Genomic DNA, 17,425 nt, shown 5'->3' on the forward strand with positions numbered 1-17,425 from the left:
AAATATGCTGTAGTCATAATTAAAATTCCATGTGGTTTCCCTTATTTTGATGCAGAAGCCTCATTAAAACCCCCGATGTGGGGCCTTGCCAGTAAACTCCAATATGGTTTTGAATTTATTCCTCCACCCCCTCACCTTCTCTGTTTTACCTGATGCATTCTGCTGATGTTTTTATTACCCATCATATGCCAGGATCACTGTACCTTTTTGGTTTATAGATGCCAGCTAATGGAAATTGACATTCATTTTTCAATTATTGAGCTCTGGCTGTGGTTTATAGAAAACAATGCAACAAATTTCTGCTAGGTTTACAGAATTTTGACCAATCACTTCTAGTCATTTGAGACTGTAATGTCTTGAAGATTAACTCCTTCTGGGCAAAGAGAGCTAATGTGGACTTTAAAGGGATTATACAGTCATTTTTACAACTTACAAAACGTAGAATTTTCTGGAATTGCCTTACTCAGTTCGTGCTACCAAGAAATGTTTCTGAAACACCCTGCAATGTGTTCTGTATGAAGGAATATTAACAACTCCATACAGTCTCACATGAGATCCCTTATATAATAATCTATGGTGAGGAGAAGGAAAAAATTCTAAACTTAAAAGGAAAAAAATAAAATAAAGCCCTCCTTAATCTTCAGTTTATAATAATTGGTGCAGAAGTAAACGATACAATTAAACTTTCTTTCATTGAACAGGGTAGTATCTGTTTGTAATCTGTGTTTTGCACATGAACTTGGGTATTCTTTTAGACAGCCTTCTTGACATTGTGTACTAAACTACACATACCTGTGTACCTAGCCACATTACAACTACAAACTCACAAAAGATATGGAGTAGAATACAACACTTGGGTGAATTTCTAGGGAGACACACAAAAAGTGACTTCAACAAAATTTTGCACTTACAAAGATTTAGGTCGTGTCCTCCAGATTCTCCATAGTACCCACTTACCCTCCTTTGCCGGTTGGGGCACTCTGATGGAAAGGCCCAAATCCCTCATTTACTGCTAAGATAATCCATTCTAATCTTACCCATTAACAAGCAGGGAAGCTGAGATCCAGAGAAGGGGAGCCACGTACACAACAAAATCACGCTGCTTGAGAGATACAGAGCCATGACTTCTGACCTCTTTGCGGTCTTAGTCACCCTTAAGGAATCTGGTTGACACCATCATAGGTACATATGTATCTTGCCTTAGAAATCTAACTTTGCCTTCTTTTAAAAACATTTAAGAAGGCTCTTCTGGTGCCTACATGTTGCCCCAATGAGAGTTACTGTCTTTGGGATATACTGACAAATTCTTGGACGTCTTGTTGGATCTAATCTGCTAAATTGTGGGCAGTTAGTTCAGTTGCTCATAGCATGATGTGAATGAGACCTAGGTCAAGGGTTTGATTCCCTTAGGACCTGCTGGGTTCCTACAGACGCGTTTCATTCCGGAACTGTTATCTGTACCTCTGGCCACAGTCAGATAGCTTGCAAAGGAATGCAGCTCTCATAAAGAGAGCTGCAAGAACCTTGCTCATTAAAACAGCACCAGCAGAGCCTAATATGCATGGGAAGAGTATGTTAATAAAATGCCCATGAAGCTCCAATAAAAATAAAACCAATATTACAAGTAAAAAACTCTTGGGGCACCTGGGTGGCTCAGTTGGTTAAGCATCTGACTTCAGCCTAGGTCATGATCTCACTAGTTTGTGAGTTCAAGCCCCACGTCAGGCTCTGTGCTGACAGCTCAGAGCCTGGAGCCTGCTTCAGGATTCTGGGTCTCCCTCTCTCTCTGCCCCTCCCCTACTCATGCTCTGTCTCTCTAAAAAATAAATAAACATTAAAAATAATGAAAAAATAAATAAAAATAAAATAAATTTTAAGAAGCTTGCCTCTTCCCCCCGCTCCCCCGCCCCGTCCCACCAGCCAAGGTCTATGGGGAGAAAGGAAAGTCTCTTTTTCCCCAACAGGGTTTCTTGGGTCTTCAGAGCAAGTGAAAAGTGTGGTGGCAAGAAATGAAACCAAAGAAAAGGGAGCATAAAAGAGAGCCCCCAATCTTCAGGTCCTGTGGTCTGCAATCCCCCACCGGCATCTTTCACATACTGCTTTCTAGTGCTAGTTATCCTGGGTCACGAGTGGGATGCTGAAGGCAGAGATTTGTCTAATCCTTGTTGGCCTCCCCCTCAGTGCTTAATAACAATATTACTTGACATTTCTAGGCCTTTACCTAATGCTTTTGCATACATCTCACTTAGTAGGCCCTCCGTAAATCATGGTCGGCCTGAGAACAAGCAAGGAGATGCCTAGAACGAATGGAAACAGGAGTCTGAAAACAGTAACAGACTGGGTACTTGCCATTTGGGGCTGTCAGCTAGGAAACCCTGTACCTGTGCATTGTCCCCTCTCAGCAGTGGGATTTACACATCCCACCTGAGGAGGCAGGTCAGGTGCAGGAAAGGAAGAGGGGCCTTGAAGCCAGGTGGAACTATGTTGGCACAGGCAGAGTCCCCTGTCCTACTTTTTAACGTAAGGGTATAAATGTACAGAATGAAAAGCCATCATCCTTCTCCACAATGAGGTGTTAACTTCAAAGCTTCATTGGGGCCTTTTAAATGGTAGGAGTTATTGCTTCGACAAATCTCAAATAAGCCCAACGTACTTTATTAACCCCCTCACGGCATTCTTTCCTTCAGAACGTAGAATACTCAGGATCGCCACAGAGCTGCTTTCCTCTAAGAATCTTCTTCCCTTTCTACAACATTTCTAGCTGCCCCTCCCCCAACTGCTCTATTATATAATTTCCTATTTCCCTCCTGTTCCAATAGCATTTATTTTCTGTGTCTCTCTTTTGGCCCCTTAAGAGTCACTACTTTACTGAACTATTAGCTGTTTCTTAGCCTGTTCTCTCCAACTATAAAGTAAGCTTGGGATGGTAAAGGTCATGATTTATTTTCCTCTCATATCCCTTCTGCACGGTAGGAGCTTAAGTTTTTTGGGGTTTGCTTTTTAATGTACATATATAGATGGATGGATGAATGAATCGGTAAGAAAGCTAGTCTAGGGATCAGGAACTCTGTACAATGGTTGGTACATTTTTGACGCATTAAAAACATAGATATAATAAGCATTAAAGCAATGCTGACATCAAACCTCACATGCATTCTAATACCACTCCAGACTATAAATCCTCATAAAACTCTCTTTAAAGAGTGTTCAAAGCTCTTCCCAAGCATCATTACATCACCTGACCTCATGTTTCGGACAATCAATCACCACTAGTGAACAGATTACCTCTGTTTTGCCACCGGTGTTGTTCCCAGTATCCTTAGCCCCAGCATCTGTATTTTATGTCTATCCTGGGGGCCATAGAGACAACAGAGGAGGGAGCAGGAGTGCCAGGCCACAGAAACATGGCCTGTGGGAAGGTGATCCCGGGGCAACCGCCCCCACACAGGTTATTTATTTGGGATAGGTAGTAAAGGTACCAGAGGGTAAAACTCACACTCTGTCTGAATTTCTGGACTAGTACTAGGCAGCAAGTACATCAGAGTCAACAAGAATCGAAGACGACCTTTACGGATGAAGAAATGGAAGTCTGGAGACGAGGTAGATGTGAATGATACCAGGAGATTAAAACGAGGCTCTTCTTCCTGTAAAACCGGAGGGCGCCACCCCCACCCAGGCACAGGTCAGCCTTTCACAAGACATGACCGGGCACCTGCCCCACGAAGGGTGGAAAGTGAGGAGGCGGCTACTGGCATATTTGGAGTTCTCTGTCCTACTTTTGCAATGTCACGTCTCACTGCTCCCCAGTATGAACCCTCTTCTTCACGGCAGGACATACACTCAGGACCCTCACTGGAGCTTTGCGCATGCTCTCCCCAGACTCAGGACCAGCTCTCTTCTCTCTGCCAGACGAAGGCTGGGCAAGCACTATCTTTAAAGCTCACCAATAGGGGCACCTGGGTGGCTCAGTCGGTTAAGCGTCCGACTTCGGCTCAGGTCATGATCTCACAGTTTGTGAGTTCAACCTCCACACTGAGCTCTGTGCTGACAGCTCAGAGTCTGGAGCCTGCTTCAGATTCCATCTCTCTCTCTCTCTCTCTCTCTCTTTCTCTCTGCCCCTCCTCTGCTAGCACTCTGTCTTTCAAAAATAAATAAACATTAAAAAAAATTTAAAAAAAAAAGCTCACCAACACACAACAGCTTCCCAGGATGCAAATTCTTACCATCTTTGCTTTTTCATGTACATCCTGAACATTTATGTATGTAAAGTCTACTCCACACATTTTAAAGTATTATCATTGTGTTTAGAGAAGTATTGTCATTTTCCAACCAAGGGGAAAGCAAATTAAGGATAAGAATCGTGTGTCCTTTTAGATCCTACCTACTACATAGTGCAGTGCTAAGAAAGGACAGTACTTCCAAAAAATGTGCTGCACAGATGAGTTACTAGCATTACTAACAGGCAACATGACAGAAGCAGAAACGCTGTGTAAAGATCATCCAAAAATCGATTTTGGACTATATGCAGGGTAGTCCTTTGCATTTTCCACACTGAGGTTTTAAAGGATTTTTACATCAATTTTCTTAATTTCCCTGAATTTCCCCCCTCACTTGAAAATGATCAAGAATCTATCATTAAATTAGCTTTACTTGTAATTACATTAAATAATAATTGGAAAAACATACCCTACACAGGAGAAATGTAATGGATCACACCGATGGAGAAGAAACCAGCAAAATGAGAATGTGAAACCAATTTTTTTAAGATAATGGAAGGTCAGACTAGCAAACTCCATAGTTTTGCAAAAGAGAGGAAAAGTGCCTCAACTATCCAGGATAAATATTTATTTTCCGTGTTGTAATGAATTGTACTTTTCCACTGCATGCTCACAAATTCTGAAAGACCAGCTGATCCTAAGGCTAAGAAAGTATGCTATGCTGGAGGAAAGAGAGAGGGGAAAAAAAAAAAAAAAAACAACAACCTGGCAGTTTCCAGAAACTTCAACCATTCCTTAAACCCACCCAAGTTTTGAGGATATTGTTGGAATACTATATTTCCTCTTTTTGAAGGCAAAGGAGGCAGGCATTAGGAGATGTGGGAGTGTATGCACACAGAGAGGGAGGGTAAGAGAGAAGGAAGGAACCAGGGGGTTGGGGTGGGGTGGGGGGGATGGAGAGAAACGGAGGAAAAATGAGAGAGATCTTCTTGCTAGGCCCTGATTAAGAACTTTTTAAAGTCCTAGGAAGGGTGGGTAGTCTTTGAAACCAGATCCGCTGCAGGAAGGAGGCCAGCACCCAGGACACCGTGTCTTTCAGAAGGGGCCACCCACGGTGCCGTGGCGGTCATATGACTGCTCTGTCACATCCTGAAGCCATTTCCAGCCCATGCACACGTCTGTGCTCCCATTTAGAGAGGATGGGATATATTGGGAACACACATATGGAAACACTTTCAGAGAATCAGTTTCCATGAAATTCATAATGAGCCAAGTGGCTTCAGATGTGGTTGCGTTCCTCCGATTAGCCAGAAAAAAAAAAAAAAGGAAAAAAGGAGGAAAAAAGGGACAAATCCAGCCTTTCAGACCTTATTTCAGTTTCAGAGAAATTAAAAACCACTAATGACTTATGGCTACCAAAACATGGAGTCATAATTAAGAGAGGAAAAACTAGGAGAAGAGGGATAGAGGTTTAAAAGCAGTAGTCTTCCCCTCCTCAAAATAACAGCATCAATATCAGTAATCTTATCTTAAATCACGGGGAGGCTTTCCTGCGATGGTATCTGCCCAGAGTGGTAGAATTCATTTTCTGACATCCTGGCAGAAGGCAGTGCGCATGCGCGCGCGGGGGTGGGGTGGGAGACGCGGAGGGGGGGGCGGAGGCTCCAAGACCCGCTCTTATTTGATAACATATGTGGCCAATTAAGATTATTTTAAAAATTGCAACTAAATGATAAATTGTTCCTCAGTAAATCTTTCAAAAAAGCTTGAATGCAGAGGGGACAGCCTGGTATTTTCTCGTGGCCTGCGCTAGTGGTAACTCAGGCTATATTAAAAGCAGAAATTTATGAACTGGTCGAGATGTTATATATTAGACACCAAAGCTTAGCTGATAGGAGGGCATGAAATACAAGAAGGGAACAAATGGGGGAGGGTTTTTTAAGAGGGGCATAAAACGGGTATTAGTAAGTTCAAACATTATTTTTATATTAAAACAAAAACAGGCATTTTACAGAGTAAAATTTCACGTGAAGAGAAGAGACCTGAAAAGGCTCTCCTCAAAGGAGCGGGGGTTCTTTGGGGCTGCGTCAACAGATTGAGGAGAGCAGCAGCAGTGAAGGAGCCCTGGAGTTTCCTCTGCCCTTTGGGGTGCTTTAGTGGAAAAATCTGAGGAGCGTTTCTCTGGAGTTTGGTAGCATGCCTGAACCCATTGTTCAGGAATGCTCTGACTCCAGGTTGCTGGGAACCAGCACTGGGCTATTGCTTAACAGAACAGCCTTTGCTTTGCGCCAACCATAGGAATCCCGTAAGAGATTTCATATCCACGGTATCCCATGACGTGGCCAGTTTCACTACGAGGAAAGACTGGCTAGCCAGACAAGTGAGAGGGGAGGGCTCTGATCTGCAGAGGATTTTTACTGAAGTATTCCACTCACGTTATGGCACTGAACCCTCCCCACAGCTCTGTGAGGTACACAATGTCATTGACCCCCACACTGAGAACAACACACTGAAGCTAAGGGAAGTGACTTCCACAAAGTTATAGACCGGGAACAGGTGGCCAGGACCTGGCCCCAGACCTGTGGGACTCGGTGGCCACAATCTCCTCCTCGTGCAGAAAATCAGGTTCATTCGTCATGCCGATTCTAACTGATCGGCCGTGCCCACCTGGAGGGCAATGGTCAAAAGGGGGCTTGATCAAGTATCAAAGACAGCCCTGGGGACAGAGGTGGGGATGGGGTGTGGAATGGGGAGGCTGACACATGCCACCTGTCTGCCATGCTTGACAACGGATTCCCCGATTGTCTTTGCCACTGGTGCTCTAAGGAATGTTGGGCCAGTCGCTTTTTCTGTTTGTCAGATAAGACCCTCATAAGTGAAAACCGGCAAAAGTACACAGCAAATATAAACATCTCCACCTCCAAAGGGTACTCCTTCCTACCAGTACCACTTGAACTAGCAGAGCGAGAGGAAAAGAATACTGAAACACTGGGTCCAAACTAGGCAAGACCAGAGGTGAGATTCAGAATCCTGAAAGTCCCAGTTTGCCCCGCACACCCAGTTCCAGGCCCCAGCGGAACTCTCCTGTAAAAACCATGCCCATTGCAGTGGGGAGAGGAGGCGAGGACAGCAGACAATCATCACAGGGACCATATCCCACCATCCCCTGAATGCACAGACTGTGTTTTCAGCTTGGACTTCAATTCTCTGCTTCCTAAAGTAGGAAAAGCTCTGCTCCTCTCAGTCTAGCACCAATGCGGTCAGACCCTGCCTCTGCGTCCAGCACTGAGCCAGAAAGACCCTGGGGGAAGGAAGAGTCGGATCCAGGCAGCAGCTGCCCCCGAGGCAGTATTAGTCTAAACCTGAGAAGCCTGGATATTCCCTCCAAAGGCTTAGCACCCCCATGTGATCCAACGGCCCATGTGATTCAAACCACCCAATGTCCCAAGACCCAGAATTTGAACCAGATCACCGAAGTACTAACCACTCAGTCAGCTCTAAGGGGGACAGCTGGGACAGGCCTAACACAATCCATACTAATATCTAGGATCCAAGCCCTAGGCTTTAGGCTCCAGCTATATCCTGCCAGGACGCATCCTTATGTTTGCCCTCTCTCCCTCTACAGTCCGACGGACACACTGAACTCCCCACCATAGGCCTTTGCTGGTCATGCCCAGGGACTGGTTCCCGTCCCCGGAGGAAAATACAAGGGGCTTCCTGGCTGGAACAGAAGGTTACCTTAAAATCAAGACCCACTTTTGTGTGTGTCTTAGACCTTCTGCCCACAAGGCTTATCTGGGTTCCTGAATCCTCAGCTTGTCCAACTTACTGGTTCCTCAGGACTTCCTTGCTCATTACTGCCTACCTGTTCTGTGGCTTCATGTCCCACTCTTTCCTCAAATACATGTACATTTCTAGATCTCTACAGACACACAACAAATGTCTGCTGGGATAGCAGTCTTGTCTCTGCTTACCTTTCTAGTCTTATCTCTTACTTCACTTCATCAAGTCTACGATCCAGTCAAACTGGACCCTTTTCCATTTCCCGTACGACCCCCCATCTCCCCACCTTCGTGCCCTGGTTTACATGATTCCCTCAGGCCCTCAGTATCCCCACCCCCCATCCTATCTCATAGGAATCTCAGAATTCCTATCCCTGGAATTCTACGCAGCCTTTAAAACCTACCTCACAATCCTCCTCTGCTTCAAAGATTCTCCTCATGTTCTTGTTTTAGCCCAATAGGGACCTCTCCATCTGCACCTGGTTCTCCATCCGTATCTCTCAAGGCGTGTACACGCTGAGGACCTAGCATCCCCCTTATCACGCGACTAGCCTACGAATTCCTTGAGAACAGGCTCTGTCCTTCGTATCTTTAAATACACTGTCGCTCCTCTCAGAGCAACACATGGTAAGTATTTGTGTGTGTGTGTGTGTGTGTGTGTGTGTGTGTGTGTGTGTAAAAAGAGATGGGAATACCCTTACTGCACTCTATGTATGCCTTCTGGTTTCTGCCTATTCCAATTTGTGTCCCTTTTCCCCACTGGGCTCGTCTCATTAGCATCCACTATTTTTCATACTATTAGAAATCATGATAGGCTAAAGGACGGTATTTCTTTAACAACAGGGGAACATTTCAATTGAAGTTTTTTTTTTTTTATAAAGTGATGACAGGCACACCTTCTCCCATTGGAGGTTCGGATCCAGTAACATCAGGAAACAAACTACTAAGTTTTATTTAACTGAAAAACTGACTCACTCTGAAAAGAATTTCTCTTGCTTTGTTTCTAGAGTTGAGCCTAAAACCGCGTACAAGAGACTTCACCCTATCCTGAGACAAAGCCCCTCATACAACTTCCGAATCCAAACGCGGTGTTACAGAAACTGGTTCCTCTGACGGTCTCAGAGTTTTTCCACTCAAGCCTCGCACACGGAATTAACTCAAAACTTCTGCAAGAGAAACGTCCCTTTTAGAGTTTGATTTGGCATCAGTTTCAAAGAGCTGTTTGTATATTTTAGAATATGTAGAATTTTCCTTTGATTGAAACCTCTCTTTTAACAATGGACAAGAGATGATTTCTCTTCTGAGTGATTTAAACAAAAACAAACACATCTTAGTTACATAGAGCCTTGTTCTCAAAGTGGTTTTTTTTGAGAGAAATCAAACCCTACAGATTGTTAAGCATTTGGCAAAAGCCTTCAAACAGCCAAAGCCAAATAATAGTGAACTTTTTCCTTGTTGTAGGAGATAAACAAATACTAGAGCAAATCGGGGAGGGGGGGGCGGGGAAGATCTCCTTTCACTTTCTACTCCACTTGATAACACACACACACACACACACACACATCCCTTCAGAGGGGTTTCATCCTCCATGCATACTTCTGGTGCTATAGTCATAAAACTTGCCACAAATGGACATTTTCAACATCTGTTTGTGGCTGCTCCCAGACTCCCTGAATTTCTTTGGGATGTGAAGCCTTCTGTCTCCCAAGTGTAAACAGACATACCTAATTATGTATTAAGGTGTCTGAGAATAGCTACTTGTTTTGATGACCACCCCCCTACACACACTAAAAAAAAAAAAAAAAGAGAGAGTGAGCAAGCGGGCCTGGTCTGCTCTGTGTGCTGTGGGACAAACAGTAGCCCAGTGGTAGCTCCTTCTCAAACAATTCTCTGCCTGCCACGGACAAACCCCAGTCCGACCGTTCCCAGCCCGAGAATACAGTGTACCGAGTCTCTTCCAGACGTGGACCAAAACAGCCGATGACTGGTCAAGAGAGATGACACTGTCACCAAGCCAGGGCAAAATCTATTCAGTTTCTTCATAAGGATTTAATTTCAGGGTAAAAGAGCAAAGAGCAAAGGAGGAGGAGATAATTTAAGGGTAGCTCTTTTTCTTCTTCAGATCACAAGGGGCCATCCGTGTGCAGCAGTAGCAGAAAAAATGTCAGCAGCCTATTAGAAATGTAGCAGGAGAAAACCATTCTAGAGCACTGGACTATCAGCCAGAGATTTGGGTTCTGGTCACAGCACTGTCCCAGGCGAGCAGGCAGCCATGAGGAGTCCCTTCCCCTCCCTGACCCACACGTTCCTTGTCAGTAAGAATGACAGAATTTAACTAAATCATCTCCCTGGGTGTCTAGCTCCAAAATTCTGATTCTGCTACACGTGAGGCAACCTGCAGAGTTCCAAACATACCTTCAAAAGTTCTATTAGAAACACCGTTCCTCTAAAGAAAGGTGCCCATTCATTAAAAAATAGTATCTCAGGGTTTTTTTTTTAATTTTCTTAATGTTTATTTATTTTTGAGAGAGAGAGAGAGACAGAGCGTGAGTGGGGAGGGGGCAGAGAGAGAGGGAGACACAGCATCCGAAGCAGGCTCCAGGTTCTGACCGTCAGCACAGAGCCCGACACAGGGCTTGAACTCATGAGCTGTGAGATCATGACCTGAGCCGAAGTCAAACGCTCAACCGAGTCACCCAGGTGCCCCCTCAGGGTTGTTTTAAATGAGGTATATCCACCGTGCAAAAAATACCCAGGTTTTCTCTCCAGATAACAAATGTCAATTAGAAAATAGGGAATACTTTTACACACACACACACACACACACACACACACACACACACAAAAATGTAACTGTCAATGACAGTTTGCAATGGAGGCCTAAAGAAAATGGGAACACTTCTTACAAAAGCTTTTTCATCGTCAAATTGAGCAGTAAAGAGGGTTAAAATTAGCTTTAGGCTCACACATTTGATGAGAAATACGAAGTGAGCTATTTCTCTTTAGCTCCTTGTTCTGGATTCGTCAAGTAAGTTGTTTTGATCTGAACTATCTGAAATTAAAACAAATTAACATTTTACATCAACCTTTCCAACTCTTGCAGGATAGGAGGTATAGTTATGCATAATTTAAGTAGCTTAGGCTTTCCTGTCCAACATATAAAAATACGTACTTTGAGGTTTTAAGATTTCATTAATATGTACATTTTTAATCTCTCGAATAAAATTGAGATTTATAAAATTAGGGGGTGGGCTGTTTCCACTGTTATTTCTGGCAGGAACTCAGTGAGTTTTACTTTATTTTGGGTACCCTGACCTGTATAAAGTATGAACGTCAGCAATTTAGTAAGGATTGCTGGTGTTATGTCCCCCAAGTGTAGGCTGGAAAGACCAATGCAATGGAACTCCCTCCCGGGATGATACCCAGCAGGCTCTGTAGCAAAGTCTGGTTCTGATATGGGGAGACTGTTAGGACAAAGCATAGTGAGGAAAGCACATTTGGAACCAAAAGACTTGGGGCTGAGGGTTGACTCTCCTGGTCTTTGACTATGTGACCTAGGTCTAGTCTCTGAATGTCTCAGATCCCCAATTTCCTACTGGCAAAATAGAGACTACAGTAGTATCTACACTCCAATGAGCTGTTAACAGTGATTAAACGAGACAATGTCTATGAAAAGTGTTTTCCACATACTTAACATACTATCTGGATATTATTATCATTATTAATGCTAAGATTTTACTATCCCCTTTGGACTCAGTTGCTATAATTCACCCCATTTTCCATTTTCCTCAGCACCTAATTTGTCTTAGAATACATGGTGTTATACACACACACACACACACACACACACACACACACACACATACATCCAGAAGCTTTAATTTCTGACATCAAAAAAGCCCCTGTTATAGATGACCCGAGTGTCCTGAGTCTTTTCAACTTCCTTGCTCTCTGGAGTTCCCGAATTAGAGCAGTAGAAGAATTCAAGCTTCCCCCTGAGGATGCCTCCTCCTTCCTGGTGGTGTCTTTAGTTTTTCTTCACACGCTCCATGACACCTGCCCAAGTTTCCACCTCTCTCAGCTGACCCAGCCAGCATCCTATGAGACAGCAGCCCGCCCTGTTGCTGGAATCCACCTGTCACCTAGCTACACTGGGCCACAGACCTCCTCACCTCCAGTGTGATGCTGCGGGTGAATCCACAGTCCTAACTCTGAGTGTGTTTGTACAGATCTCTTTATTCATCCCGTTTCCCTCAATGCCAGCCTGCTTTTTATATGCGTTAGAGCTTACCTGACACGTCTGTGGGCAGCTGAAGACCTTTACCTCAAGCATTGCATTTTACATAACCTAAGTGGCACAGCTGATGTGATTTTTATAAACTTCTAGGGGCGCCTGGGTGGCTCAGCTGGTTAAGCGTCCGACTTCGGCTCAGGTCATGATCTCGCAGTCCGTGAGTTCAAGCCCCGTGTCAGGCTCTATGCTGACAGCTCAGAGCCTGGAGCCTGGTTCGGATTCTGTGTCTCCCTCTTCTCTCTGCCCCTCCCCTGCTCACTCTCTCTCTCTCTCTCCCTCAAAAATAAATGTTAAAAAAACTATAAACTTCTGGAAAGATTGGTTTCCAACTTTTAACTAGAAGTTCTACTATTTATACGTTGAGAGGTGACTTTGTTATTAAATGATGGCAAGAAGACCCTTGGGGGTGGAGTTCACTTTGGGGAAACAGCTTTTCTCTTTTAGGCACCAGGCAACCTGGCAAAGAAAAGCAGGAAAGTCACTTTCGCAGCTTAGCCATCTTCGGGGACCCAAGGAGCTGTGGCTTTGCACGCCCAAAGCTGGCACTTTGAATACTGGCTTGGGAAGCATGTGCCCGGGCTGAAACGTAACCGTGGCTCCAGTTTTCTAGCCCTAAGGTCCTAGTTTTGTCTAGTCACCAGTTCTGTGATCTGCAATATTATACTGCAGTGTGGTAGTGAAAAAGAACAGTACCCAAGGCTTAATTAAGCATGAGCATGATCAAGACCACCCCTCAACTGAAGAAGAAGAAAATTAATTACACACATTGGTACCATAGGGATTTAGAACTCCTGGCTCCTGGGGAGAAAACATCCCTCTTTCTAGTAGAGTACGCTGTTCTTAAAGTTTACTCCTTTCACAGTGACTTTTCCTTTCCCCCCAGTGGCTTGTTACCTGTTGTTTCTCAATCTAGATTTGCCTCCTCCTTACGCTGAAACTTTGGCTTCTATTCTCCTTTACTGTTCCATTCCTAATGACAAAGCCGGGGAGAAGGGTGAAAAACTAGGTTTGAGCGCCATAGAAACAGCCAACCTATTACCCAGAATTCCAATCTGTAAAGTTCTCAGAGCCCTTGGACTTCTGATAACATCTCCCATCTTAGGAGAGGCTGATCCTCTTTGAATTGTATCTTGTCTTGAGTCCTCTGCGCTTCTAAAACCCAAGATGGATCCCTCAAATACATTTTAAGTAGATTGGGTCACTGCTCCTAAGACCTGGATTTTACCGCTTTCCTTCTTTTCTTGAAAAATAGCGATGTGAGTTTTCAGCATGAGGACCTCTGCGCCTCGGATTCCAAGAAGCAGCAGATGTCCACCGAGAGTCAGGCTTTTGTTGCTTTTCAAACAGGAAATGTACAGAATTGCTCTTATCTTCACAAGATCTTGAAGTTAACTTCTAGAGTCCCTAATTGAAGGGTGGGGGTGGGGGTGGGGGTGAGGCTATCTCTTTTTAAGGCACAGGGCACCGGGAAAGAATCCCGGAAGGGCGCGACAGCTGACTGCAACACTTAGACTAATTGGCTCGGCTATTTAAAGCTTCCTCCTTCACCCTCAGTGTGTATTTAGCACATTCTACTGATTCAAGTTCTTTCCAATTTAAGATACGCCCCCGTTTCTCAATCCTCTGGGAAGAAGCTGTTCTAGGTGGTTTTCCCATTCACAGGGAGGGCAAGCACTCGCGCCTCCCCTGGCTTTACTTTGCTCATATGGCAAGATATTAGCTGGCCAGCCAGACGTGACTCACCCCCCGCTCCTGCTCAGGGGTCTCCTCGCTGCAGGACTGTTGCTGCACGCTTCTGGGTATAAGCACCTGCATAGCCAGCTTGGTCACACCAGTGTGGTGATTTTCATTTTATTCTTTTTTTTCTTTTTCATGTTTATTCATTTTTGAGAGATAGAGACAGAGCGTGAGTAGAGGAGGGGCAGAGAGAGAGAGAGAGGGAGACACAGAATCTGAAACAGGCTCCAGGCTCTGAGCTGTCAGCACAGAGCCTGATGTGGGGCTGGAACCCACAGACCGCGAGATCATGACCTGAGCCGAAGTCGGACGCTCAACCGACTGAACCACCCAGGCGCCCCGCATTTCATTCCGTCTTAAAGGAGTAAAAGGAATGGGTGTGCATCAAAGCTATCAAAGACATTAAAAACGTACTACCTATACTTGAAGAGGGTGAGAAGAACATACAATGCCGGTGGTTCCCTCAAATTAATCTAATCATTGTGCTTCACTGCACTGAAATCTGTGTTTGCACAGTGCCAAGGAAGGGGAGCCCCTGGAAATAATCAGATTAATGTGTCAATGAAAACAACCGAACCAAGCATTTCAGCTCTCTAAATGGATTTCTGGCCTGAATTTTCCAGGTTGGTGGTTTTGTATTCACCCAATAACTCAAGCGATTCCTGAATTACCACTTCGCTCTGGGGTGTATGAACAATGTCTAAAGGTTAACTAAAATTTTATAAGATGTAGTATTATTCCTTTAAAGTAGACCAACAGCTGGGGACAAGCACGGCTAACACATTTTCACGATCCAGGCAAAATACCCGCTCCCGTCCAGAGTGTCTCTGTCCTCACCACTTTCAGGCAAGCGGAAGCCACCTTCCTCCCACCAGGGTGACTGCCACCGCCTCCCAAAAACACTGTTGCTTCCTCCCCCATACTCTTACACAGCTCTCCCCCCAACAGCCAGAGTGACATTTTGAAACTAGAAATCCATTTATATCACAATTCCGCTTAAGATCTGCCCATGGCAGGAGCGCGCCTGGATGGCTCAGTCTTGATTTCGGCTCAGGTCATGATCTCACAGTTCATGAGTTCGAGCCCTATGTCGGGCTCCGCACTGACAGCACAGAGCCAGCTTGAGATTCTTCCATTCTCTCTCTCTCTCTCTCTCTGCCCCTTCCCTGCTCTCTCTCTCCAAATAAATAAATAAGCTTTAAAAAAAAATTAAAAAAAAAAAAAAAAGGATCTGCCTATGGCTCATGGCTGCTCGGACCAGCAAACCCAAACCTTTGCTCCTGACCAGCAGAGGACCAGCATGACCCGGAGTAGCAATCTCTCTGATTTCATCTCATCTTCTACCCACTCCAGCCACCAGACATTCTTCTCCCCACCTCAGGGCCCTTGCTCTGGCCTTCTCTGCTGTCTGCAGTAAGCTTCCTCATAACATCACCCTATTTTACTTTCTTTACAGCACATATCCCTAGGTAATATTTTCTCATTTTCAATTGCCTACCCTTCCCCAATAATAGCTAACATGTATTACCAGGCATTATTCTAAGAGCTTTATGTACTTTATCCTTTTGTCCTCATAACAACCTTCTAAAGTTAGTGGTATTGTTATTATTATTATTATTATTATTATTATTAGCCCATTTCACGGATGAGGAAATTGTGGTACAGACAAGCTAAGTAATAGTCCCAAGATCACATAGCAAGTGAGTCAAAAAGCCCAGATTGAAACCCACAGAGTCTGGCTCCAAAGACTGTTTAATGACTATATCATATGTCAGCAGAGAAAGTTCCCTGAGCTTTTCTGTCTTACCCATCACTGTATCTCTGGTGACCGGAACAGTCTCAATAAACGAGTGGATTTAATGTTGACAATAATTTGTATCAATGAAGACTTTTATCATGTGGTCATAAAATACTATGATAGCAATGTTTCACTAAAAGGAACTTCTTGTTATAATTCTAATAATATTTTTTCTAAATATATTATTTCTTTAATATAGAAAGTCTGGTCCTCACATCCCATTTAGCCTATTATTAATAGAATTCACCTGTTCTTTTGTTTTCATAACTGTTAGTGGGTAAGATTCTCAGTTCTCCAGTAAGATAAATTGTATTTCATTATAACCAACCCCAGGTTAGATAAGTCACATAAAACCATGCAAAGGTATATAAAATGTCAATCATTTTTTTTTTAATTTTAATAAAGCCGTGGTTTCAAAATCTCTCTGCAGACTCAGACACATATGCAAACGTAAGAGGCTTCACGTTAAATACAAAGTCACCTGTGGTCAAGTGTCAAGGTCTTTGGCACTAATTCACCTGATCCTAGATTGTTTCTCAACAGAATCAACTGAAACACAAGACAAACTTTTCTTGACACCTACAGTAGTTATTCCTACTAATTTAGTTCATAAACCAAGTACTATGCTAGCTTTTATTTTTGTTATGGGTGGCGGTATGTAGATTTTTGATCTGCTGATTCCTAAATGTTTCTGAGAGAAAACCCACCCCTTCGGGACTTATTTTAGAATCACAGACATTCAGAGCTTTATGATGCACCCTGGAGCGTATCTAGCCCAACTCGCTCATTTCACACACAAGGAACCTAAGACCCATAGAAAACTTAAGTGAGCTGCTCAAAACTCAGGTTCCTCAATTTCCAGCAAAGCGCTGTTTCCAGCATGTTGCAAGTGATGCTATGAGTGTTTGATCACTGTGCTATATGCCTGGGCCTCGGAAGGAGTATTTTCTAATAAACCAAACCAATGCAACACAATTTTATTGAGCAGCTGCTATTTTTTTTAATGTTTTTATTTATTTTTGAGACAGAGAGAGACAGAGCATGAGCAGGGGAAGGGCACAGAGAGAGAGGGAGACACAGAATTCGAAGCAGGCTCCAGGCTCTGAGCTATCAGCAGAGAGCCTGACGCGGGACTCGAGCTCACGGACTGTGAGATCATGACCTGAGCTGAAGTCGGACGCTTAACCGAATGAGCCACCCAGGCACCCCAAGCAGCTGCTATTTTATCAGTGTTGGGTTCAATCCAATTTTGGGGGTGTATGTCCCAATTTAAATGCTCTAGTCATTTGCTGGATTAAACAGGTCATCTGAGGTTTTACTAACCCTTCCAAGGTTAATGCAACTATTAACCCAACAGTATCGTTACGCACTTGAACATCAATGATCAATGAGCACCATTTAGGACAGAGATTGTTAAGAGTAGATCAAAAAATCCAACTGTACGTAATCTACAAGAAGCCCACTTTAGATATAAAGGCACAAAGAGATTACATAAAGCAGCAGGAACTCCCATTCATTGCTGCTTTGGAATGCAACATGGCACAGCCACTTTGGGAAACAGTTTGGCAGCTTCTTACAAAAGTAAATACACTCTTAC

General features: G+C 44.0%; 1 protein-coding gene across 6 annotated transcripts in view; it reads right to left on the reverse strand.

The window, feature by feature from the left end:
* RUNX2 (RUNX family transcription factor 2) overlaps positions 1-17,425 on the reverse strand; it is a 235,203-nt gene that overhangs the window by 112,140 nt on the left and 105,638 nt on the right. The gene's annotated exons all lie outside the window — the stretch shown is intronic.

This window comes from Lynx rufus, unplaced genomic scaffold (assembly GCF_022079265.1).
Source record: "Lynx rufus isolate CCGP_SWC_20201006 ecotype Redwood Valley unplaced genomic scaffold, mLynRuf1.p SCAF_6, whole genome shotgun sequence".
NCBI lineage: Eukaryota > Metazoa > Chordata > Mammalia > Carnivora > Felidae > Lynx > Lynx rufus.